Below are 27,139 nucleotides of genomic sequence, written 5' to 3' on the forward strand. Positions count from 1 at the left end.
ATGGACGGTGAGTTAAACTCTACTTATGGATGAAGTCGGCTGGGTAAGGAGTAGACTCTGTAAAGACAGGACTCAGAGCTGACGCCAGGGGAATCCCAGCACTGGGGAGGAGTGTTCCGAGGAGGAAAGAACCGCAAAGCACTGAGTGAAGAGGTTCCAGAGAAGAGGGGAAGGCAGGGTTCTGGAGTATTTTGGATGTCCAGACGCAAGTGTTTCAAGAAAGAAGAGTTGTGTTAAATGCTAATGGGAAGTCAAGTAGGAAGAAACTGAAAAATATCTTTTAAATTTCATAGCATTTATGTCTATGTGAAATAAAGGATCAGGTCCACTGATGAGAGACTGTGTGTGTGAAAGCTGGTACCAGGAAGTGGGGAGGATGGGTGTAGTTATCAGGGTTCTCCAGAGAAATAGAACCAAAAATATATATGTTATTACCAAAGAGAGAGAGAGAGAGGCAGAGAGAAGTATAAAATCTGGAAGGTAAGCTGGTAGTAGAGAGCCCTAGAGAAGAATTAATGCTGTGGCTCAAGTCTGAAGGCAATCGATTGGCAGAATTCCCTGTTCCTTTGGGGACCTCGGTCTTCTCCCTTAAGGCCTTCAGCTGATTGGACGAGACCCATTCACAATGTGGAGGGTAATCGGCTTCACCCCAAGTCTGTTAATTTAATTGTTTTGTTTCACGTTTAGTCGCTCAGTTGTGTCTGATAAATGTCTTAAAATTGTGCATGTCTGTATGTTCACAGAGGTAGAAAAATAAGGGAAAACTCATCACTCACAAATCCAAAGATTGACTCAGCAATTCTTCTCAAGTTTCTTTAGCCCCTCCTAGTATTTTCAGATGAATTTTTGTGCATAGTTATATGAGTGAATGGGGCTTCCTGTGGCTCAACAATAAAAAATCCACCTGCTAATGCAGGAAATGTGGGTTCAAACCCTTGGTCAGGAAGATCCCCCAAAGCAGAAAATGGCAACCCAGTCCAGTAATCTTGCCTGGGAAACTCCATGGATAGAGGAAGCCAGTGGGCTACAGTCCACGGAGGTGCAGAGTTGGACGCAACTTAGTGACTCAGCAACAACAGCAAAAATATGAGTGAACACACACAGTATATGCATATCAATCTTGCTTTTCCACAATGCATTATATACATTTTTAAATGTTGTTAGAAAGTATACATATTTTACATTATAAAATAGTGATTTATGAAGTGGATGTCATGTAGGTAGCACAGATCATGCAGATATGCTTTGATTATTGTAATCTTTGGATAGTCCCAATTCGAGCTACTGTAATTATCTTATACCTTTTAGCTCTTTTTGTGTTTTGAAGTATTAAAAGAGTGGGATTATTGGCCTAACTTTAAGACTTAAAAAAAAACAACATGTGAAATGAATTGTCAAATATCTTTCCAGAAGTTTCCAACAATTTATATTACCTCCAGAAAAAGTAGTAAAGTACTGACTTTGCTAATTCTCTGAATGCATTGAACATCTTATTAATCTTTTTTGCTAATTATTAGGTGAAAATTGTCAACGTTATTTACACTTCTTAATTTTTTATTAAGCTTAACTTTCCCCCATCACACTAGCTTACAGGTTGCATTTTCTCCTGCGTAACTCTCCTGCTGATGGCCATTTATCTTAATGTTTTTCTCATCGATTGGCATACTCTCTCTGTTTAATAAGAGCATTTACCCTCGTCATATTTCCTGCAAACATTTTTTTCAGTCTGCTGTTTGTCTTTATATTTTAGTTGCTTTTCATGTACAGACATTTTCAATTTTTTGTAGTCAGATCTTCAATATTTCCCTTTGTCCTTTCTTGTGTTACTGCTACATTTAGAAAATAATCTTTAAAAAATATATCACTCTGTTGTCTTCTAGTTTTTTTTTTCCATTGATTTTTTTTCAAGGAAAATAATTTAACTCTTTAATCTATTTGAAGTCTATCTTGATGAATTAAGAGGAGGTGGCAACAAGTCTCTTAAATGAACAAAGGAAAATAAAGACCCAGTTGAGAATATAACGTAAAATGCATGAGTAAAGTGCCTACTGAGGGCTTCCTTAGAGTGCTACTTTTATTTTACTCTGACTCAAGTTCAGAGGACAATGCCTGGGATGACAAAACGATCATGGTCCATATGATGAGAAATGGATTGAAGACCCTAAGATTGAATGAAAGTAAAGTGAAGTCACTCAGTCATGTCTGACTCTTTGCGACCCCATGGACTGTAGCCTACAAGGCTCCTCTGTCCATGGAATTTTCTAGGCAAGAGTACTGGAGTGGGTTGCCATTTCCTTCTCCAAGATTGAATGAGAGCTGTTTAAAAATGTTTGGATGCTTGTCAACATGTGTAGCAGGTAAGAACTCAAGCTCTGAGGACATAGGGGCCTGGATTCATGTTCCAGCTTTGCCACTTGCACAAAAGATACAGATCCATGTTTAGCCTAAGTTTCTTCATCTGTTCAATGGGAATAATAACAGTGCCTATGTCATGGTTCCAGCATTTTGAAGATTAAATGAGAAAATGCATGTAGGTTTTTAGTGAGTTGCTCGACCCAGAGAAGGCACTTGATAGGTGCTGGCTGTCAGTAGCAATAATTTTGGTCTTTATTCTGTTTTGAAAAGCCCAAAGAAGAGAGTGAGGTTAAAGAATAACAAATTTTTGCCTGTCTGAGGCAGGACTTCCTGAGATTCTGGGTCTTTCCAGGAATATTTTTCAGACAACAGCTGGGATAGGTTGAGGCTTTCTGCAAATGGCTTACCAGTGGTTTTCACAAGTCTTCCCAGATATCATTCTGTTAGGCTGTCTTCACATGGGGCCCTGAAGAACAGTGTGTGGAGGTCTTGCTTCTTCCTGCCCCTGCATTCACTCGGCATGTTAGCTCAGGGATATAAATGAAATTGAGACTTAGACCAGCCAGTACAGAGTGCTGAATGCTAATTAGCTTGTCAACACTGCAGGTACTTTTGAAGAGAGGAAGATATGATACAACCTACACCTTGGGAGGAAGATGTAGAATGAACTGCCGGCGAGACAGTTTTGAGGCAGACAGATGTAAAGGAGGTTATTCCACTGGTACATGTGGGAAGCTTTGAAGCCAGAGGGGACAGGGCAGAGATGGGGACTCGGGTCAGGCACAGGACAGAATAAAGAGGAGATGTGGTTGGTTTTGTCTACATTTGCCTGGGGGCAGCTGCGTGTGTGCTGTCAAAGATAAAGCTGGATATTAGTTAAAGTGGTGAAGGCAGATTTTATTAACTACTGACAGTAGGGAAAAGAGCTGAGTTCCATTCTATTTATAAAGAGGTGTGTGTCTTAGTCACTCAGTCGTGTTCGACTCTTTGTGACCCCATCGATTATAGCCTGCCAGACTCCTCTGTCCATCAGGATTCTCCAGGCAAGAATACTGGAGCGGGTTGCCATTTCCTTCTCCAGGAGAAACCTAGGGATCGAACCTGGGTCTCCTGCATTGCAGGCAGATTCTTTACCATCTGAGCCATCAGGAAAGCCTGTACAGAGGTGACTGCAGCATTTTAAAATCAAGATGAGAGAATAGGGAGGAGCAGTGAGCAGGGGTCAAGTAGAATTAGGGAGATAAGAAAAAATTACAAAAATCTAGTGAGATAGACAGTGAAGATGTCATTAGGACAGCTGTGGCTACTAGTTGGCAGTTACCTGAATTAGGATTCTACTCACCCATAGAGCCTGGGAGACAGAGGCCCTCATGTTGAGTGATTAGAAATGCTCGAAGAAAGGAGTGGAGGTCAGGGCTAGAACATATGGTGAACTCTTGTCGTCAAAGGATGGGTTCTATAATTCATGAGTGGGAAAATCTTCATTTCCCTCATGTTGTGATGATCAAAAGGGATAATATATGTGAAAGGACTTGGAAAATTGAAATAATTATTTTTACTACTGAAAAATCGTAATTGGAGAACTCGGATCCTTCTCATGTTGTGAATTGATGTAGCAGCATAAATGGTCACGTCCTTCAAGGGAGGGACTCTGAAGGCAAGACTGCCAGCCCTTCTTTATAATTCCCTTTGTAAAGTGATTACTTACAATGGACTGCATCATGCTTGTTTCCTTGATTTTTTCCTTTTCTTTTTAAGACTCGCTTTCTTAGCTTAAGGCATTGCAACCTAAAATCCACTGCCAGCAGAGAAGTTGCTTTAAAAAGAATGTTAAGTATGCTCAAAATGTTACCAACATCTTTTAATTTTAAAAGCTTTTTTTTTTTTTTGTTATTAGTATACTACAAAAGAAAAATAGAGTTGGATATTTCTCATTACTTTTCTACCCTGTGTTCATGAGATAGGTCATTTGGAAACATTTAATCCTCTGACAAAGGCTCTGACTTGATTTCTCACTTTATATGACTAACGGATATAGTAAAAAAAAGAAGTACTAGACTATGAACTTCAAAGCTTAATGAATGTAAAATACCTTTTGAATTTGGATGAAAATGTTAGTTGAAGTTTTGTTTTTAATTTGTACTTAATCTGCTATCCCCAGGGGGGCCAGTTGCTGAAAGCTTTCTGAGAGGATGTTAAAGGTTAATGCTAAGGATTAATCTCCTTTGTCTTTATAATACCTTCATCTTTTCAAAGTGGTTGTTTTTTTTTTTTTTTTTTTTTTTGTGATTTCATTTGATCTTTACAACAAACAGAACTTGGAGCAAGGGTGAGTATGCCAGATGTACAGATGAGGAAACAGAGGCCCAGGGATGCTGCATGCCTGTTAACAGGAGTATCACAAGGTACTGCGGCCTCAGTCAAAAGGTGACAGTTCCTGTATAAACCCAGCAGAGATGCGACATTGGAAATGTAGCACACATTCATAGTTAAACTTTACAGGCTCACTTGAATACTTGGGGAACCCTTGTTTTAGGTTGAAATGAAATTACTGCTCGACCTGTTTATGTTTCCCATATAGGAAAGAAAAAAAAAGTTGGAGTGGGGGTTTAGAACCTGGAATGGTCTCTTTCAGTGTTGGGGTATATTTCCTATTGGAATAGCTGTTTTTATAAGTGAAGTCTCTCAGTCGTGTCTGACTCTTTGTGACCCCGTGGACTGTAGCCTACCAAGCTTCTCTGTTCATGGGATTCTCCAGGCAAGAATACTGGAGTGGGTTACCATTTCCTTCTCCAGGGGATCTTCCTGACCCAGGGATTGAGCCCAGATCTCCCGCATTGGAGGCAGACGCTTTAACCTCTGAGCCTTGCAATTTTTATACTGTATGTATGCAGATTTAAAGTACACAATTCAATAGTTTTTAGTATATTCACAGATGTATGAAACTATCACCACAGATAGTTTTAGAATATTTTCATCATCTCAAAAAGAAACTCTACACCCGTCAGCTATCACTCTCTTATTGCCTCTTCTATCCTCCAACACAGAACTATAACTAATCTACTTTCTGTCCTGAGATTTCTCTGTACTGGATTTTCAAAGAAATGGAATGATACAGTAAGTGGACTTTTGTGGCTAGTTTCATTTGGCATAAATTTTCAAAATTCATCTAATTTGCTGCATGCATCAGTATTTTATTCCTATTTATGGCTGAATTGTATTCCCTTGTGTGGGTACATCCTGCTTTGTTGCTTCATTCACCAGTTGGTAGATACTTGGATTGTTTCTACATTTTGGCTATTACAAATAATGTTCCTATACAATTTTATGCACAAGTTTTTGTGTGTACATATATTCTCATTTCTATTGGGTAAATACCTAGGAGCAGAATTGTTGAGTCATATGATAACCTTATGTTTTAAGAGCTGCTAGACTGCTTTCTAGGGCTTCCCTGGTGGCTCAGAGGTTAAAGCGACTGCCTGGAATGCAGGAGACCCGGGTTCGATCCCTCTGTCAGGAAGATCCCCTGGAGAAGGAAATGGCACCCCACTCCAGTAGTCTTGCCTGAAAAATCCCGTGGAGGGAGGAGCCTGGGTGGGCTACAGTCCATGGGATCGCAAAGAGCCGGACACGACTGAGCGACTTCACTTTCTTTCTAGACTGCTTTCTAAAGTGGCTTAATCATTTTACACTCCCATTAGCAATGTACGAGGGTTCTCATTCCTCTACATCTTCACAAGCTCACTGTACAACATGGCGATTCTAGCCATTCTTGTGGATATGAGGTATTTCATGTAGTTTTGATCCTTTAATGACTGATGATATAAGTTCCATTTCCATGATATTGGACATTTGTATATCTTCCTTGGGAAAAACATCTAAACCAATCCTTACTGAGTTGTAAGAGTTCTTCATATCTTCCAGATATAAGTCCTTTATGATTTTCAAATATTTTCTCTCATTCTCTTGGTTAAATTTTCATGTTGTTGATAGCATGCTTGAGACACAAAACTATTAAATTCTGGTGAAGTCTAGTTTATTTATTTGCTTTTGTTGCTCATGCTTTGGGTTTTTATCTAAGACTCCACTGCCAAATCCAAGGCCATTAAAATTCAAGCTAGTGTTTTCTCCTAAGAGGTCTACAGTTTTAGTCTTACATGGGTCTTTGATATGTGTGTGAATGCGTGCTAAGTTGCTTCGGTGGTGTCTGATTCTGTGATCCTATGAACTGTAGCTATTAGACTGCTCCGTCCATGGGATACTCCAGGCAAGAATACTGGAGTACTGGGGTGGGTTGCCATACGCCCCACCAGTGGATCTTCCTGATCCAGGGATCGAAACTATGTCTTTTACGTCTTCTGCGTGGGCAGGTGGGTTCTTACCATTAGTGTCACCTGGAAGCCTAGGTCTTTGATACATTTTGAGTTAATTTTTGTATATGGTTTGAGGTAAGAGCTCAATATGTTTATTTATTTTTGCATATGGATATCCAGTTGTGTGTGTGCATGTGTGCTAAATTACTTCAGTTATGTCTGACTCTTTGCAACCCCATGGACTGTAGCCCTCTGGGCTCCTTTGTCTATGGAATTCTCCAGACAAGAATACTGGAGTGGGTTGGCATGCCCTCCTCCAGCGGATCGTCCTGACTCAGGGATCGAACCTGCGCCTCTCACATTTCCTGAATTGGCAGGTGGATTCTTTATCACTAGTGCACCCTGGGAAGCCCATCCTGTTGTACTAGTACTTAAAAAAAATCATTTATTATTCCTTTGGATGTTCTTATTAAAAAAATCAGTTGATTACAGATCTATGAGTTATTTTTTTGAATCACAATTCTAAACCTTTGATTCATTATGTCTATCTTTATGCAAGGACTGAAGTAGAGTGGGGTTGTGGGTGGAAAAAGAGCCTCCACCTCTTGACTCACCTGGGACTTAGCCTCAGAGAAACACTGAAGTCCTGCTCCTTTCAGGAAGAAAGACTCCCCAAACTGAGAGCTGGATGAAGACAGAGTCCTGTGTTCCTGGCTGAATCAGAATGAGATGGAATCTCAGCCTCACTGAGCTGGGAGAGGGGCACTCAGGAGTGGTCTTATTTCTAATATCACAGACTCACCTTTCTTAATAAATTTTCAGATTTTCTTCTAAAGATTTTGCTTTTAGCACCATTTCCAGAGGCTTAAGAATTTTTTTTCCCAATAATTTTCACTAAGGAGCTGGTAAGTTAAGCTCCCCATGTAATCATGCTGGAAGTTGATCTCATACTTTCTATTAGAGGACTTCAAGGGATATGCAGTGGTTGGCTGTGGACACTCCTATAGGCAGGACAGAGACTTTATTTGGAGGAAGGTAGACAATATGTGGGAAGAGCTGGGAGAATGGACATGAAGGATAGGTGCATGCTTAGTTGCTTCAGTCGTGTCCGACTCTTTGTGATGCTATGGACTGTAGCTCACCAGGCTCCTCCGCCCATAGGATTTCCCAGGCAAGAGTACTGGAGTGGGTTGCCGTTTCCTTCTCCAGGGTATCTTCAGGGATTGAACCAGTGTCTTTTATGTCTCCTTCATTGGTATGTGGGTTCTTTACCTCTAGCACCACTGGGGAAGCCAAATACAGATCTGAGGGTAGAACTTAGGATCATTGCATAAGGTGCCACTGAATATTAGAAGGAGCTATTCAACAGCTGGAATTCTTGAAATGCGTGAGCTAGTCCCTGTATTTTGACACCTGTACACTCTGAGATACCTGCCTGTCAGGAGTATTCCAGGTAGATCCCCTCATAGGTGGGATGCTGGATGGTGTGACCTTTTGGGTCCCTTCCAAACTAAACTTCAAAGATGGCACTGTAGCTTTGCCTGGGGGTTTCCTGGGGTTTCAAGTCTCACCACTTTCAGCTTTTGGGGAGTAAGGGTATAAGACATATACAGACGTGTATGTCTGTGTGTATGATTTATTTTTTTGCTATTTTATTTTCAAGAAACCTAGAGGTCTTCCAAAAACAAAGTAGATATATTAAGATTCCTTTGTTCTTCAATACATACTGATTACAATTTTATTTTCTTTTGAAGCAAGGACTATAGGAGCTATTTGAAATTTGAGTGTTCCTATGTGTATTAATTTGCTAGGGCTGCTGTAAGAACATATCAGAGACCGGGTGAATTGCACAACAGAAATTAATTTTCTCACAGTTTTAGAGGACAGAAGTCCAAGATCAGGGGTCAGCAGGTTAGGTTCCTTCTGAGGCGTCTCTCCTGGATTTGCAGAGGATCTCCTTGCTGTGTTCTCACAGGGTTGGCTCTTGATCTACATGTATCTTGATCTCTTCTTAAAAGAGCACCACCTATGTAGAGCCCTCCGTTATGAATTCATTTTACCTTAATTACCTGTTTAAAAGCCTTCTTGCCAAATATGGGTATATTCTAAGGTACTGAGGGTTAGGAACTTCCTCAACACATGAATGATGAGGAACACAATCTAGTCTATAAAACAAGGTTTTGATTTCCCCCCAACGCTATTTCTGTTCACATTTCTCATAGTTTTCGTTAAGTAGTAACAGGCTAGAAGTTGAAGAAAACTTGGAATCTAGAGAAATGCATGCTGAAACTACTTGACTACTTCCTATCTTGAGTCCTAACAGATGCGGGTTCTGTTGGCCAGCTTGCTGGTACAAGTGCCGCCCTTGTCAGCTCAGCAGAATTCCTGCAGAGAAGTCAGCTGGCTCCCTGGAATGACATCCTGCTTTTTCATTGTCAGCCCAGTTGCACCCAGACAAGTTGAGATACAGTAGCCTTGCAGACAAAATAGGCCTTTGAACGTGTTCCAGGGAGAACAATTGCATTTCTACTCTAGTACAAAGGATCAAGGAGACCTCTGATTGCTTTTATGTTTTGTTTTTCTTGTGATGCTAATTATGTTTTCACAAATCTAACTGTTCTGTTGACTCCTCCAAGGCATATTATTAACACACCACTAATGCAATCTACTGCAACCAAGTATGTGACCAGCATAGAGCTCTGGGATGTAATGTTCCTTTTTTATCTACCCTAAAATTTTGCTGAAGACTCCTTGGTCAGTTTATCTTTTTTTAAGCCATGCCTCCCAGCTTGCAGGATGTTAGTTCCCTGACCAGGGATTGAACTTGCACCTTTGGTAGTGAAAGCATGAAGTCCTACTTACGGAACTGCCAGGGAATTCCTGGTCAGTTTATCTTATGAGGCAAAATTTAAATGAATAGAGTGATATTCTTTTACAAATTCTTTCATGAGATATAAATGTGATTTTTCTCTCTTCTATTTAGAAAACAGAGCTATGATTTTAGCAAGGATTTTTAACTTGAAATTTACTCTCTAAGTATAAACTCAAAAGACAGAGAAAAGAACAACAAAAATAAAAATTACTTGTGTGTTCCCTTAACAGAAAACTTTTATTTTTCTATTTCATATTCTTCTGGTCTTCTATATTTAGAAAATTATAACAGCAAAACATTTTATTTTCTTCTTGAAAATGACCTAACAATTTATTGAGGACACTTTCTTGAATATTTTACCACATAATTTTAATGCGTAGTGGTGTTCCAGGTTATGAATGGATCATGACTTTAGTAAATTTTTGTTGTTGTTGTTGAACATTTAGGTACAGAGTACTTACGGTTGTTATTTTCATCTATATATTTTAGAACATATACTAATAATTATATTTCCTTATTATTTTGAAATGACATGATTACCACATCAAAAAACACATAGTTGCACCTGGGTCTATTGTGTGTTTTATGTAACGTTCATTGATTTGTCTCTTTCAATGTCAGTGCAATTTTGCTTTAATTAAAAAAATAAGATCAAATTAGCCACCAGTGAAATCTTATCTTGTCACACCTGTTTACTATTCTGGGTGAAATTTAAATTCATTTCATAAATTAAAAACTCATAAAGTTCACTATTTTTATTGTAATTTTTATGTTTATTAAAGTTTGATTATCCTTTAAATTTAAAAAATTTTAACATTTTAAAAAAGGAATTCATATTTGCTGTAAGATGATATTCTATACAAAGAAAAAACAATAATTTCCTCTTTTCTCAAAAATCCTCTTTTCCAAGGTTACACATTATAGCCTACTATATATCCTTCTGTGTCTTTCACTCAGAAATATACACACACATACACACACAATTTTCCCTTACAAAAAAGTGGGACTAATTCTATATATTGCCATAAGTCAATTTTATCTAAACCAAACCAAACAAACTTCCCTGGTGGCTCAGAGGGTAAAGTGTCTGCCTGCAATGCAGGAGATGTGGGTTTGATCCCTGGATCAGGAAGATCCCCTGGAGAAGGAAATGGCAACCCACTCCAGTATTCTTGTGGAGAATCCCATGGATGGAGGAGCCTGGTAGGCTACAGTCCATAGGGTTGCAGAGTCGGACATGACTTCACTTTCAAACCAAACAAAATATTTTGAGGTCTTGATGAAAATTATATGTTAAAATTTATATGTTACTTTGGAAAGACTGACATTTTAAATTTTATTGATTCCTCTCCATTTAATGTCTTTATTTAGGTTTTATTTTGTGTTTTTAGCCTTCCCTGATAGCTCAGCTGGTAAAGAATCTGCCTGCAGTGCCGGAGACCCCAGTTCAATTCCTGGGTCAGGAAGATCCCCTGGAAAAGGGATAGGCTTCCCGCTCCAGTATTCTTGGACTTCCCTGGTGGCTCAGATGGAAAAGAATCCACGTGCAACGTGGGAGACCTGAGTTTGATCCCTGGGTTGGGAAGATCCGCTGGAAGAGGGCATGGCAACCCACTCCAGTATTCTTGCCTGGAGAATTCCATGGACAGAGGAGCCTGGGGTTGCAAAGAGTCAGACATAACTGAGTGACTTTCACCTTTAGTATTTTTACAAATTGTCTACTTTTCTTGAGAATTTATTACTATATTCTTCATAATTTTTCTTGCTGTTGTGAATGAAGTACAAACATCTAAAATATTGGAAAACTATTAATTTTTGTATGTTTAATTTATAATCTAACCTCTGTACCAATTAATTCATGAGCAGATTTCAGGCATGGAAGGGTGGTTCAAAATTGGAAAATTTCTCAAAATAATTTATCATGTTAGCTTATTTCAAAATATTTTATTTTGTAGCACATTCTTTCACTAGTGTCCTTAACCCTCTTTGGTGAAATATCTTTTTATGTATTTAATCTATTTTTTTCTTTTTTATTTAACCCATTTTCTAATCAGGTTGTTTCTTTTTACCATTTACTTTTGAGAGTTCTTTATATTTTCTGGGCTTCCCTTGTGGCTCAGCTGGTAAAGAATCTGCCTGCAGTGTGGGAGACCTGGGTTCAATCCTAGGTTGGGAAGATCCCCTGTAGAAGGGAAAGGCCACCCACTCCAGTATTCTGGCCTGGAGAATTCCATGGGCTGTATAGTCCATGGGGTCACAAAGACTTGGACACGACTGAACAGCTTTCATTCTCACTTCATATTTTCTAGTCACTAGTCCTTTGTAAGATGTGGTTTGCAACTACTTTCTCCGTCTGTGGCTTGTCCTTTCATTCTCTTCTCAAGAACTTTTGCAAAGCAAAAGTTTTTAAATTTGAGGGGATCCAATTTATCAATTTTTCCTTTTATGGATAGTGCTGTGGGTATCAAGTTTAAGAACTCTATGCCAACTCCTAGATCGTAAAGATGATTTCCATTTCCCCTTAAACTTTCAGTTTACATTTCACATTTGTTTATGATCCATTTTAAGCTAATATTAGTATAAAGTGTGACATTTAGGTTGAGTTTCATGTTTTTGCCATGGACGTATAATTGATCTAGCACCATTTGCTATTATTTTTCCTTTGAATTACTGTTCACCTTTGCAAAAAAATTATTTGAGCGTATTTTTGTAGCTCTATTGCTAAGATCTTTGTTTTGTTCCATTATTTTTGTGTCTATTTATCCGTCAATGTATGTTGCTAGCATTACTTGGCTAGATAGTTAGTTAGTTCAGTCACTCAGTCGTGTCCGACTCTTTGTGACCCCATGAATCGCAGCACGCCAGGCCTCCCTGTCCATCACCAACTCCCAGAGTTCACTCAGACTCACGTCCATCGAGTCAGTGATGCCATCAAGCCATCTCATCCTCAGGCATCACCTTCTTCTCCTGCCCCCAATCCCTCCAAGCATCAGAGCCTTTTCCAATGAGTCAACTCTTCGCATGAGGTGGCCAAAGTACTGGAGCTTCAGCTTTAGCATCATTCCTTCCAAAGAAATCCCAGGGTTGATCTCCTTTAGAATGGACTGGTTGGATCTCCTTGCAGTCCAAGGGACTCTCAAGAGTCTTCTCCAACACCACAGCTCAAAAGCATGAATTCTTCGGCACTCAGCCTTCTTCACAGTCCAACTCTCACATCCATACATGACCACGGGAAAAACCATAGCCTTGACTAGACGGACCTTAGTCGGCAAAGTAATGTCTCTGCTTTTGAACATACTATCTAGGTTGGTCATAACTTTTCTTCCAAGGAGTAAGCGTCTTTTAATTTCATGGCCGCAATCACCATCTGCAGTGATTTTGGAGCCCCTCAAAATAAAGTCTGCCACTGTTTCCACTGTTTCCCCATCTATTTCCCATGAAGTGATGGGACCGGATGCCATGATCTTTGTTTTCTGAATGTTGAGCTTTAAGCCAACTTTCTCGCTCTCCTCTTTCCCTTTCATCAAGAGGCTCTTTAGCTCCTCTTCACTTTCTGCCATAAGGGTGGTGTCATCTGCACATCTGAGGTGATTGATATTCCTCCCGGCAATCTTGATTCCAGCTTGTGTTTCTTCCAGCCCAGCGTTTCTCATGATGTACTCTACATATAAGTTAAATAAGCAGGGTGACAATATACAGCCTTGACGTACTCCTTGTCTTATTTGGAACCAGTCTGTTCCATGTCCAGTCCTAACGGTTGCTTCTTGACTTGCATACAGATTTCTCAAGAGGCAGGTTAGGTGGTCTGGTATTCCCATTTCTTTCAGAATTTTCCACAGTTTATTGTGATCCACAGAGTCAAAGGCTTTGGCATAGTCAATAAAGCAGAAATAGATGTTTTTCTGGAACTCTCTTGCTTTTTCCATGATCCAGCAATTTGATCTCTGGTTCCACTGCCTTTTCAAAAACCAGCTTGAACATCAGGGAGTTCACGGTTCACGTATTGCTGAAGCCTGGCTTGGAGACTTTTAAGAATTACTTTACTAGTGTGTGAGATGAGTGCAATTGTGCGGTAGTTTGAGCATTCTTTGGCATTGCCTTTCTTTGGGATTGGAATAAAAACGGACCTTTTCCAGTCCTGTGGCCACTGCTGAGTTTTCCAGATTTGCTGGCCTATTGAGTGCAGCACTTTCACAGCATCATCTTTTAGGATTTGAAACAGCTCAACTGGAATTCCATCACCTCCACTAGCTTTGTTCGTAGTGATGCTTTCTAAGGCCCACTTGACTTCACTTTCCAAGATGTCTGGCTCTAGATGAGTGATCACATCATCATGATTATCTGGGTCGTGAAGATCTTTTTTGTACAGTTCTTCCGTGTATTCTTGCCACCTCTTCTTAATATCTTCCGCTTCCGTTAGGTCCAGACCATTTCTGTCCTTTATCGAGCCCATCTTTGCATGAAATATTCCCTTGATATCTCTAATTTTCTTGAAGAGATCTCTAGTCCTTCCCATTCTGTTCTTTTCCTCTACTTCTTTGCATTGATCACTGAAGAAGGCTTTCTTTTCTCTTCTTGCTATTCTCTGGAACTCTGCATTCAGATGCGTATATCTTTCCTTTTCTCCTTTGCTTTTCGCTTTTCTTCATTTCACAGCTATTTGTAAGGCCTCCCAGACAGCCATTTTGCTTTTTTGCATTTCTTTTCCATGGGGATGGTCTTGATCCCTGTCTCCTGTACAATGTCACGAACCTCATTCCATAGTTCATCAGGCACTCTGTCTATCAGATCTAGGCCCTTATATCTATTTCTCACTTCCACTGTATAATCAGAAGGGATTTGATTTAGGTCATATCTGAATGGTCTAGCGGTTTTCCCTACTTTCTTCAATTTGAGTCTGAATTTGGTAATAAGGAGTTCATGATCTGAGCCACAGTCAGCTCCTGGTCTTGTTTTTGTTGACTGTATAGAGCTTCTCCATCTTTGGCTGCAAAGAATATACTCAATCTGATTTCAGTGTGGACCATCTGGTGATGTCCATGTGTCGAGTCTTCTCTTGTGTTGTTGGAAGAGGGTGTTTGCTATGACCAGTGCATTTTCTTGGCAAAACTCTATTAGTCTTTGCCCTGCTTCATTCCGCATTCCAAGGCCAAATTTGCCTGTTACTCCAGGTGTTTCTTGACTTCCTACTTTTGCATTCCAGTCCCCTATAATGAAAAGGACATCTTTTTGGGGCATTAGTTCTAAAAGGTCTTGTAGGTCTTCATAAAACCGTTCAACTTCAGTTTCATCAGCGTTACTGGTTGGGGCATAGACTTGGATAACTGTGATATTGAATGGTTTGCCTTGGAGATGAACAGAGATCATGCTGTCGTTTTTGAGACTGCATCCAAGTACTGCATTTCGGACTCTTTTGTTGACCATGAAGGCTACTCCATTTCTTCTGAGGGATTACAGCATCGGATCTTACTTCTATCACCAGTCACATCCACAGCTGGGTATTATTTTTGCTTTGGCTCCATCCATTCATTCTTTCTGGAGTTATTTCTCCACTGATCTCCAGTAGCATATTGGGCACCTAACGACCTGGGGAGTTCCTCTTTTGGTATCCTATCATATTGCCTTTTCATACTGTTCATGGGGTTCTCAAGGAAAGAATACTGAAGTGGCTTACCATTCCCTTCTCCAGTGGACCACATTCGGTCAGATCTCTCCACCATGATCCACCCATCTTGGGTTGCCCCGTAGGCATGGCTTGGTTTCATTGAGTTAGACAAGGCTGTGGTCCTAGTGTGATTAGATTGACTAGTTTTTTGTGAGTATGGTTTCAGTGTATCTGCCCTCTGATGCTGTAAAGAGCAATATTGCATAGGAACCTGGAGTGTCAGGTCCATGAATCAAGGCAAATTGGAAGTGGTCAAACAAGAGATGGCAAGGGTGAATGTCGACATTCTAGGAATCAGAGAACTAAAAGGGACTGGAATGGGTGAATTTAACTCAGATGACCATTATATCTACTACTGCAGGCAGGAATCCCTCAGAAGAAATGGAGTAGCCTTCATGGTCAACAAAAGAGTCCGAAATGCAGTACTTGGATGCAGTCTCAAAAACGACAGCATGATCTCTGTTCATCTCCAAGGCAAACCATTCAATATCACAGTTATCCAAGTCTATGCCCCAACCAGTAACGCTGATGAAACTGAAGTTGAACGGTTTTATGAAGACCTACAAGACCTTTTAGAACTAATGCCCAAAAAAGATGTCCTTTTCATTATAGGGGACTGGAATGCAAAAGTAGGAAGTCAAGAAACACCTGGAGTAACAGGCAAATTTGGCCTTGGAATGCGGAATGAAGCAGGGCAAAGACTAATAGAGTTTTGCCAAGAAAATGCACTGGTCATAGCAAACACCCTCTTCCAACAACACAAGAGAAGACTCGACACATGGACATCACCAGATGGTCCACACTGAAATCAGATTGAGTATATTCTTTGCAGCCAAAGATGGAGAAGCTCTATACAGTCAACAAAAACAAGACCAGGAGCTGACTGTGGCTCAGATCATGAACTCCTTATTACCAAATTCAGACTCAAATTGAAGAAAGTAGGGAAAACCGCTAGACCATTCAGATATGACCTAAATCAAATCCCTTATACAGTGGAAGTGAGAAATAGATATAAGGGCCTAGATCTGATAGACAGAGTGCCTGATGAACTATGGAATGAGGTTCGTGACATTGTACAGGAGACAGGGATCAAGACCATCCCCATGGAAAAGAAATGCAAAAAAGCAAAATGGCTGTCTGGGAGGCCTTACAAATAGCTGTGAAATGAAGAAAAGCGAAAAGCAAAGGAGAAAAGGAAAGATATACGCATCTGAATGCAGAGTTCCAGAGAATAGCAAGAAGAGAAAAGAAAGCCTTCTTCAGTGATCAATGCAAAGAAGTAGAGGAAAAGAACAGAATGGGAAGGACTAGAGATCTCTTCAAGAAAATTAGAGATATCAAGGGAATATTTCATGCAAAGATGGGCTCGATAAAGGACAGAAATGGTCTGGACCTAACGGAAGCGGAAGATATTAAGAAGAGGTGGCAAGAATACACGGAAGAACTGTACAAAAAGATCTTCACGACCCAGATAATCATGATGATGTGATCACTCATCTAGAGCCAGACATCTTGGAAAGTGAAGTCAAGTGGGCCTTAGAAAGCATCACTACGAACAAAGCTAGTGGAGGTGATGGAATTCCAGTTGAGCTGTTTCAAATCCTAAAAGATGATGCTGTGAAAGTGCTGCACTCAATAGGCCAGCAAATCTGGAAAACTCAGCAGTGGCCACAGGACTGGAAAAGGTCCGTTTTTATTCCAATCCCAAAGAAAGGCAATGCCAAAGAATGCTCAAACTACCGCACAATTGCACTCATCTCACACACTAGTAAAGTAATTCTTAAAAGTCTCCAAGCCAGGCTTCAGCAATACGTGAACCGTGAACTCCCTGATGTTCAAGCTGGTTTTTGAAAAGGCAGTGGAACCAGAGATCAAATTGCTGGATCATGGAAAAAGCAAGAGAGTTCCAGAAAAACATCTATTTCTGCTTTATTGACTATGCCAAAGCCTTTGACTCTGTGGATCACAATAAACTGTGGAAAATTCTGAAAGAAATGGGAATACCAGACCACCTAACCTGCCTCTTGAGAAATCTGTATGCAAGTCAAGAAGCAACCGTTAGGACTGGACATGGAACAGACTGGTTCCAAATAAGACAAGGAGTACGTCAAGGCTGTATATTGTCACCCTGCTTATTTAACTTATATGTAGAGTACATCATGAGAAACGCTGGGCTGGAAGAAACACAAGCTGGAATCAAGATTGCCGGGAGGAATATCAATCACCTCAGATGTGCAGATGACACCACCCTTATGGCAGAAAGTGAAGAGGAGCTAAAGAGCCTCTTGATGAAAGGGAAAGAGGAGAGCGAGAAAGTTGGCTTAAAGCTCAACATTCAGAAAACAAAGATCATGGCATCCGGTCCCATCACTTCATGGGAAATAGATGGGGAAACAGTGGAAACAGTGGCAGACTTTATTTTGAGGGGCTCCAAAATCACTGCAGATGGTGATTGCGGCCATGAAATTAAAAGACGCTTACTCCTTGGAAGAAAAGTTATGACCAACCTAGATAGTATGTTCAAAAGCAGAGACATTACTTTGCCGACTAAGGTCCGTCTAGTCAAGGCTATGGTTTTTCCCGTGGTCATGTATGGATGTGAGAGTTGGACTGTGAAGAAGGCTGAGTGCCGAAGAATTCATGCTTTTGAGCTGTGGTGTTGGAGAAGACTCTTGAGAGTCCCTTGGACTGCAAGGAGATCCAACCAGTCCATTCTGAAGGAGATCAACCCTGGGATTTCTTTGGAAGGAATGATGCTAAAGCTGAAGCTCCAGTACTTTGGCCACCTCATGCAAAGAGTTGACTCATTGGAAAAGACTGTGATGCTGGGAGGGACTGGGGACAGGAGAGAAGGGGACGACAGAGGATGAGATGGCTTGATGGCATCACTGACTCGATGGACATGAGTCTGAGTGAACTCTGGGAGTTGATGATGGACAGGGAGGCCTCTAGTGCTGTAATTCATGGGGTCGCAAAGAGTCAGATACGACTGAGTGGCTGAACTGAACTCAACTGAGACATAAATCAGTCCTTCCAATGAATACCCAGGACTGATCTCCTTTAGGATGGACTGGTTGGATCTCCTTGCAGTCCACAGGACTCTCAAGAGTCTTCTCCAACACCACAGTTCAAAAGCATCAATTCTTTGGCACTCAGCTTTCTTCACAGTCCAACTCTCACATCCATACATGACCAATGGAAAAACCATAGCCTTGACTAGACGGACCTTTGTTGGCAATGTGTAACAGAATTAAGAGACTAGAAAAAAATCATTATGTTTAAAGATACCAAGACAATTCATTGTAGAAATAATAGCTTTTTTAACAGATGGTGCTTGGACAATTGGATATCCTTATGCAAAAGGATGGATTTTTACCCTTAGTTCACACTATCCACTAATTCACAGGTTGATGAGAGTGGGTGGGGGATGTGAAGAAGATTTTATAAAGTGCTCCCTTGTGTCCAGGAGCATTTGCCTCACTTTTGAAGATTCAGGTTAGAGAAAAGCTCTGAGAACTATATTTGTCCATTTAGGCCATTGTCTCCGTTTCCTCGCAACACATGTGGGGCACTGCCTCAGGAACTACTATGTTCTAAGCTCTTCTCCTGATCTAACCGTATCTTCAGACCCTGTCTTTCTGTGCTACAGGCTTCTGTCTCCAGTTGATTTATTTCATGAACTGTAAGGGTTCATTTCTGGTTGGAGAGAATCTACATATGCAATGTATAGCTTCCCACTGGTGGGATTTCAGGAGTCTACAGTCCATATTTTCTCCTACTACCCAAACCTCATTTTCTCTCTCCAAATTGCAGTAATTAGGTGTTTTCAATAATTTTCTCATTTATTTTACACAGTGTTGTTATCTTGAGAAACAAATTTATGTCCTGTGAATTTTCTTCTTTCAATTTTGGCCATTCATTACACCTAGCTGAAGTTTCTACAAGGTTGTAGCATGTAGTGGACACTGTTTCTTGCTTAAAGACCTGACGTGAAAGTCGCTCAGTCATGTCCAACTCTTTGTGACCCTATTGACTACACAGACCATGGAATTCTCCAGGCCAGAACACTGGGGTGGGTGGCCTTTCTCTTCTCCAGGGGGTCTTCCCAACCCAGGGATCTAACCCAGATCTCCCACATTGCAGGCGGATTCTTTACCAGCTGAGCTACATTGCATATAAATGTTTTTCTTATATTTGACTTTGTTTCAGTCCATTTTAATCAGTTCCTGGGAGGAAATTTGAAGACTGTCTTTGAAATAATCATCTTGATCACTCCAAGTTATATTCTATAATTATTCTATGTGTGTATAAGTGTGTGCGTGAAAGAGAGAGAATGAATAGATTTGGCTTTGACATGTCCTTCCACACGTGACATCATCTCATCTGGTCTAGATTGTTTTTTGTTCTCTCTTTCCCTTTCATCACTTCTTTGGCAGCATTCTTTTAAACAGATAAATAGTTAAGGAGTTCAGTTTTTATCTAACTTTCTAAGCAAACTTGTGAGCTGTTTTTAAGCTCATGATTGATTCTTAAGGAAAGTGAGCTTTTGATGTACTTTATGCTTCAGATTATTAAAAGGAACAATTACATCATAATAGCTTTTAATAGGTGGTTGTAATGCACATATTTAACTTTTAGTTGAATAAATTCAACAGTGGTATTTATCTTTTCAACCTTTTAAACTACGTAAGGAGAGCAAACATATTATTTCTATGTGGGCCAATAGAAGGTATAAAAAGACTTTTCTGTACAAAATTTTCCTGAAATAAATGTTAATCCATACAGTTAAATGATAGCTAGCATCTTTTTTGGATTATTTCAATTTATAAATTATCTTTTGGAATTTGTGAAAAATTGTATTTAGTTGAACCTTTGTGGCTGTGCTCTGTCTTTACTCTTAAAATAGTCTGTCACCTCCAGTATCCAAGAATGATATTTACCCCAAAGATGGTAGCAAAAATTGACCTGGAATATCTGAATGGGAAGAATGCCTCCTATTCTTGTAACTTTTGGTCTGGCTCCTGAGTTTGTCTTGCAACCCCACGTGTGATTTGAGGCTGCCTTTCAGACTTGGCATTTGTATAAGGCTTCCTTTCATGGTCTTTAGCTCAGATATATATATATATATATATATATATATATATATATGTTTTGGGTACTGATTTTCATTCCTCCAACAAGCATTTGAGTTGGATCTTCTTCCTTATTTGGGGCAGTTGGAGGACGGAACTTTGAGCTAGTCTGCACTCCCAGCCTGGGGAGAGGATACCTGTAGGTAACCTACGGGTACTGTAGAAAAAAATAAAGGGCCTTGGAATGGAAACATTAGGGGGATAATAGCTGGAACTTGGTGAAATAGGCAAATAAAATAAAACACTTGGAACCTGATGAAGTCTCTTGCTATCAGGCAGGCCATCAATATGTGGACAGTAATACCTGGTGCACAAACTCAGGAGAAAATTTTCTCTTTCTGTGCTTAACTGTACAGTTATATAATTAGTTTTTAAGAAAATATTTTTTTAATAAAAAAAGAATGTCTTATAATTTAGTATACATACACTAAGGGATATGGTAGGATTTGATATCCTTCTGGGCTTCTCTGGTGGCTCAGATGGTAAGGAATCTGCCTGCAATGCGGGAGGCCCACATTCGATCCCTGGGTTGGGAAGATCTGAAGAAGGGAATGTCTACCCGCTCCAGTATTCTTGCCTGGAGAATTCCATGGATAGAGGAGCCTGGGGGGCTACGGTCCATGATATTCTTCCATTTCTTCTGCCTGAGAGCACCACCAGTCCTCTCAGGTCCATACTGGACTACCAGTGTGATCAAGGTAACATTTACAGAACTGATAACTTCATTAAGGGGAAGAAAAAGTCCAGTGAATATCTCAACTAGAGAACAAAATGTTCTTTGAGCGAATTCTATATCCATTTATAATTCAAAAAAACTCAAAAAACTGGGCCTAAATTGCATTCTAAATGATATTTTATCTTTTTAATATTTTAAGGTATGGCGAATTGGCAATATGTATCAAAGTTTTAAAAATGTGCTTATCTTTTGCCTCAACAACTCCATTTCTAAGAATTGATCTAAGGAGTAATTCAGAAATGTACACAATATTTCTTTTTCAAAGTTGTTATCTACAATACTAAAAATTGAGTATGACCTCCATATTCAATATTTGTACCTTAGATCTTGACAGTATGACTACAGAAAATAATCACTGTTCAGCCTTTGGAAATCACACTGTAGAAGGGGGCTTGGCAAACTTTTTCCACAAAGAGCCAGGTAGTAAATATTTTAGGCTTTGGGGGCCATATGGTCCCTATTGCAACAATATAATTTTGCTGCTGTAATGCAAAAGCAGCCATAGCATGTGGCTATATCCCAACAGAACTTTAGTTTGGACCCTTAAGTTGGAATTTCAGACAATTTTCTTGTGTCATAAATAATATTCTTTCTGTTTTTTCCCTTACCATTTAAAAATGTAAAAACTGTTCTTGGTTCACAGGTTGTCCAAAAAATGTAGCAGTCCAAAAAATGAGTGGTTGTTGTGAAGTCTAAATCTGTAGATGATTCAACAGGAAGAAGAGTGGACGGAGCACAGAGGTGAGAGGTCATGGCACGGGTATTGGGAGAGCCAACTCAGAGCAGAGGGTAGCACTTCATGCCTGGGGTGGGGCAGCCCTAATCCAGGGGCTACTTTTTATCTGGTCCCCATGTCTACATGCCACCATGTTATCACTACTTCAATTAGTAATTTCTCAGGAGATAAACCTACTAAGCTAAGAATAGGTTTCTCAGGAGATAAACCATGCTTGTTTATAATTCACTTTGCTGAGAAAATGAGAACCATGGGAATTTCCCAGGCAATATGGGTGCAGCCCACATCTTCAATATTGGTTTCTGGGTGCTAATTTGGAATTTGGGTCTAAATCTCTAAATGTTCTTTTTATAGTTTCTTCTAAAGGAATTAGAGACATTCACATAAATGCATTTTCTTGGGTTTGTCACATGCATCATAGAATTCCTAAGATGGATAATATACTTATTAAAGCCACCTCTGACCCTAGGCTATTTTGACTTGCCCAGAAATTATAATTGTTATTATTATTTTCTGTCCAAATATATATATATATATATACACACACACACACACACATATATATGTACTTAATTTAGTAACTTGAAATTGCTTTGGTGAGCATAAAATTGGTTTCGGTTTTTTGGTAAAAAATGTAGCAGTTCATTGGAGAAGGAAATGGCAACCCACTCCAGTATTCTTGCCTGGAGAATCCCATGGACGGAGGAGCCTGGTGGGCTACAGTCCACGGGTCACAAAGAGTCGGACACGACTGAGCGACTTCACTTTTCCACCCAGAATCTATGGTCAATTATAGATCCTCAGTCTGGTGAGTAGAAATAACTTTAAATCTTCCATTTTTGCAAAGCACTTTGCAAAATGCCTTTACATAGAGCACCCCATTTATTCTCATTATTATCCTATGAGATACATATTAATGTATATATTTTAAATAAAAAACTAAAGAGAAGAACATCATATTCCAGATTCAAGTTCATTTAGTGGCAGAAATGGCACAGAAATCCAGGTTCTTTGATTTAAACCCACGTCCCTTTCTGTGACAGCACAGCTTTCTTCCTGAACAGTTTCCGAGGTTAGCTGTGTATGATTGATGTAACCAAGTTTCTTCCTCCAGGGCAGAGGAACTGGTTCCTCTAGAGCATCACTGACTGTTTCCAGGGATTCTTGCTACAGAGCAAGTGAGAGGATTGGTTGCCTGTTAGGCAATTTGCTGAAAAAAATCTGCAAAACTTTCCTATGTATTTTTATGGCAATGTGATTTAGGTGTATCAGTCTAGAATTACGCTCTAGAGATCCTTCATAGACGGCATGCTAATCTCTGGAACTACACTACATCTTTCCTACTTTTATTCTCTTCAGTGTTCCAAATCTCTTTTAATGGCATCATCTTTCTTCCAGTCTCTTAGGACATTTTGTTTCTTTCTACTTTTCCTCTTATTCTCATCTACAAGTAGCATCTAGCCAGATGCCACACCACGTGAGGACCTTCACCATGATAACGTTGCTCTCTCTTCCCCTTCCTCTGTTGCCATCGTCAAGCTCCTTGAGAGTGAGTGCGTGAGTGCGCGCTCAGTCATGTCCCACTCTATGGTCTATGGACTGTAGCCTATCAGGCTCCTCTGTCAAAGGGATTCACCAGGCAAGAATACTGGAGTGCGTTGTCATTCTTCCTCCAGGGGAATCTTCCCAACCCAAGGCCTGAACCCGTGTCTCCTGCGTTGGCAGGTGGATTCTTCACCAGTGAGCTATCTGGGAAGCTGTCAAGTGCCTTGAAAGTGAAAGTCACTCAGTCATGTCTGACTCTTTGGGACCCCTTGGACTATATACTCCATGGAATTCTCCAGGCCAGGATACTGGAGTGGGTAGCCTTTCCCTTCTCCAGGGGATCTTCCCAATCCAGGGATCAAATCCAGGTCTCCCGCATTGCTGGCAGATTCTTTACCAGCTGAGCCACAAAGGAAGCCCAGCCTATTCCTTCTCTAGGGGGTCTTCCGGACCCGGGAATTGAACTAGGATCTCCTGCATTGCAGGTGGATTCTTTACCAACTGAGCTATCAGGGACCCTTGCTATCTTCCAAGTATATCACCCAGTGAGCAATCACATGGTGTTCGGCTTTCTTCTCCCTCTCTCCCCTCTCATCCTTATTGTGCTTGCCCCCAGATTAACTTTTGAAAGCAGACTTATACCATTCTCCCATTTACGGAAATCTGTGGATCACCACTACTTACGAATCAAATACTAACCATCAGTAGGCTTTCTGGGATTTTTTTCCCTTTTAAGTAGACTATATTTTGTTAGAGCAGTTTTAAGATCATAGCAAAATTGAGCTGAAAGTACATAGAAATTTCAACATATCCCATCCCTTCATATGCTTTTGTATTCTAAAAAGTAATTGCCATACCCAAGGCCATCTAGATTTTCTCCTATGATATCTTCTAGGAATTTTATAGTTTTGTGTTTTACATGTAGGCCTATAATCCATTTTGAGACAATTTCTGTGAAGAGTATAAAGTCTAGATTCTTCTTTTTTTTTTTTTTGCATGTGGATATCCAATCGTTCTTGCACCATTTGTTGAAAAGGCTATCTTTGCTTCTAATACTGCATTGAATAAAATTGCAAGTATCCTTGCTTGTTCCTGATCATAGAGAAAATGCTTTATGATATTAACTGTGAGTTTGTCATATATGACCTTTATTATGTTGGGGTATGTTCACTCTACATTCACTTTGTTGGGAGTTTTTAATCATAAAATCAATATTGAATTTTGTTGAAAGCTTTTTCTACATCTAATGAAATGATCGTATTGGTTTTTTAAATGTGGTATATCATCTTGATTGCTTTATAGATATTTGTCTATCCTTGTTATGTATGTGGGTCTATTTCTTTTCAATTTAGAATTTAAAAATATTTATTGATAATTTTTCTTTTATAAATGTTTGGTAATCCCAAGTGATCATCCAGAATGCAAACTGTAAACACAACAGCAGAGGAACAACCAGTGAGTGTGAGAAAGCAAACTCTGAACAGGTGACAGGCTGAGCAAGGGTGCAGGAGGGAGCAACAGAAAGCAAAAGACACGTGCACAGCTGTGCCCCCGAGAGTGACAGTGTGAGTGAACACGCAGCCACACTGGGAACACAGAGATTTCAGAGCAACTGTTTAGGAAACCACCGAGCCAAATACTAAAATTCAGGAGGAGGAGTGGACAAACCTTTTTTGTGAGCATGTTCAGCTTATTGACATGGGAACAAGGAAGCAGAGAAGCTCTGTAGTCGTATCGCAATGCATAGCAATCTTTTCTTATGTCCATGGGCCCTTAGTACTACCCACGTCTCCAGTCCTAACTCGATGCCACCTCCAGAAAGCATTGTCTGAGCACTCATCTGGAACTGCATCTCTCCACTGAATGAAAATGTGTAACTCTTAATGCTCATGTGCTGTTTCAACTAGGAGGCTAGGGAGCTCCTGAGTGTGGAATTGACTTCTGATTCAGCATTTGTTTCTTGTGCCCGTGAGCGCATCCTAAAGTTTCATATTAACACACACACACACACACACACACACACACACACACACACACACACAGAAGTTGCTCAGTTGTGTCCGACTCTTTGTGACCACAAAAAGGAGGCAAATACGGGGGCAAGCAGGAAACATTTGAAATCTCTTCCTTTCTTTGCTGCTAGGGGCTTGACTTTATTTTAAGATGCCAGGGCTTGAACCTGAAACATAAGTGCTCCTTTGGCTCATTCCCTTTATCAAGTTAACTGTTCTAGGGCATCTCTGTTAGTCCCTTGTATCATTCATGGGCATGATAGCTAAGATTATGTTTTGTATTTAAATGTAGAAAGCAATATTGAATCCTCTAAAGAAAGATTGAAGGCTTTATTTTAGAAATTCAGGATGGTTTACAAAATATAGAGGACCCATTTGTTCCATAACCAATGTAGAGTAAAGAGGGTTATATAACTTATATATATTTGAGACAAAAATGCCCCTTCGGTATGCATTTGGAGAGTCTCTGTATGCTTTCTGGTACAGTTAACTTGATAAGCTGACTTAGTACTACTAGTCAGTATCAGTTCTGTCCTAAGTTATGTTAGAACCCAAAGATGCTCTGGCCACTGGTTCTAAAGTTCCCTGTTTGTAATGTTGCTTGTACAGGGTCTTAAAAAGCTGAATGTGTGGTATCTCCACGTTGAAAGAATGGGAAGCTGCCTCAGTTCTGAGTAATGCACAGTGTTCTTCTTTCTCCAATACTTTTTATTCTTCCTTCAGAATTTAGCTATTAAGTTCCTACTGGTTTAAATAGCTGTGAAACATTGAGCATTCAGTTGCTTTTGAGCCGTATGTGATTAGCCAAGAGGAGCTATTCTTTTAGAAAATATATATTTTATTCTGCCCATTGCATCTAAATGAATCTATTGCAAAGCTGTGTTTACCCACATCCATATGCAAATATTGACTTATGCATTGCAATGATGTAAGCTTAGTAGGTTTTGGAAGAAAAACAACGGAGATAAACATTTAGAAGGAATTCAAATATTAAAGAGCTTAAATATTTCCAAAGACTTCCACATGAGTCTTTCTGGGATGTGGTTATAGTGCTGTAGTCATTTGCAAAATATAGTTATTGAACGACATTGCTTTTACGTATGAAAGTATGTGTTTCTGACAGTGATAAAATGAATATATTAGATATTCTTACCATCCCTTATAATAGTCCTTGGGGAGATATACTTGGCTCTAATTCTCTTTTTGGTGATACTATAGTGAAATGGGACAATAAATTTCATAAACTCTCATAAGTGTCCCTAAAGATTTCTGGTAATCATGAATAAGGATTGTTTTAAATGGTTATTCTGATGTTAAAAGGTATAGAATTTTGCAGCAGAATATATCATTTTAACTTTCTTGAATTTAGTATTTGTTTCTCTAATATGACTTTTATAAAAATGTCATAGGACTTGGTGAGTGTAAATGCCACTCGTATGAATCCTAATAGCTGTTTTCTTTCTATTTTTCCCTGTTTATAAGCGGTTACATTAACATCAAGAGTAAGTTTTAACTTGCTCTGCGTTCTGAGGAATGCCAAGTCTGGTAAATTGACACTTCAAGACAAACTTCAGAAATGCCAGGATTCCTGAAGATTTGTTAGTAATGCCTATCACCTCGGGGGCAAATCCTTTCTAAAGATGCTTCATAGGACAACACAGTGAATGGCTAACTTCATGAAGTTAGTGGGGACCTAAACTTTGTTCACAAGTCTCTTTCCTTGTGAAACTTATTAAATGAGGAAACTGCTATTATGACAAAGATAAAGTTGAC

The sequence above is a fragment of the Ovis aries genome, chromosome 25 (assembly GCF_016772045.2).
Source record: "Ovis aries strain OAR_USU_Benz2616 breed Rambouillet chromosome 25, ARS-UI_Ramb_v3.0, whole genome shotgun sequence".
In the NCBI taxonomy this organism is placed as follows: Eukaryota; Metazoa; Chordata; class Mammalia; order Artiodactyla; family Bovidae; genus Ovis; species Ovis aries.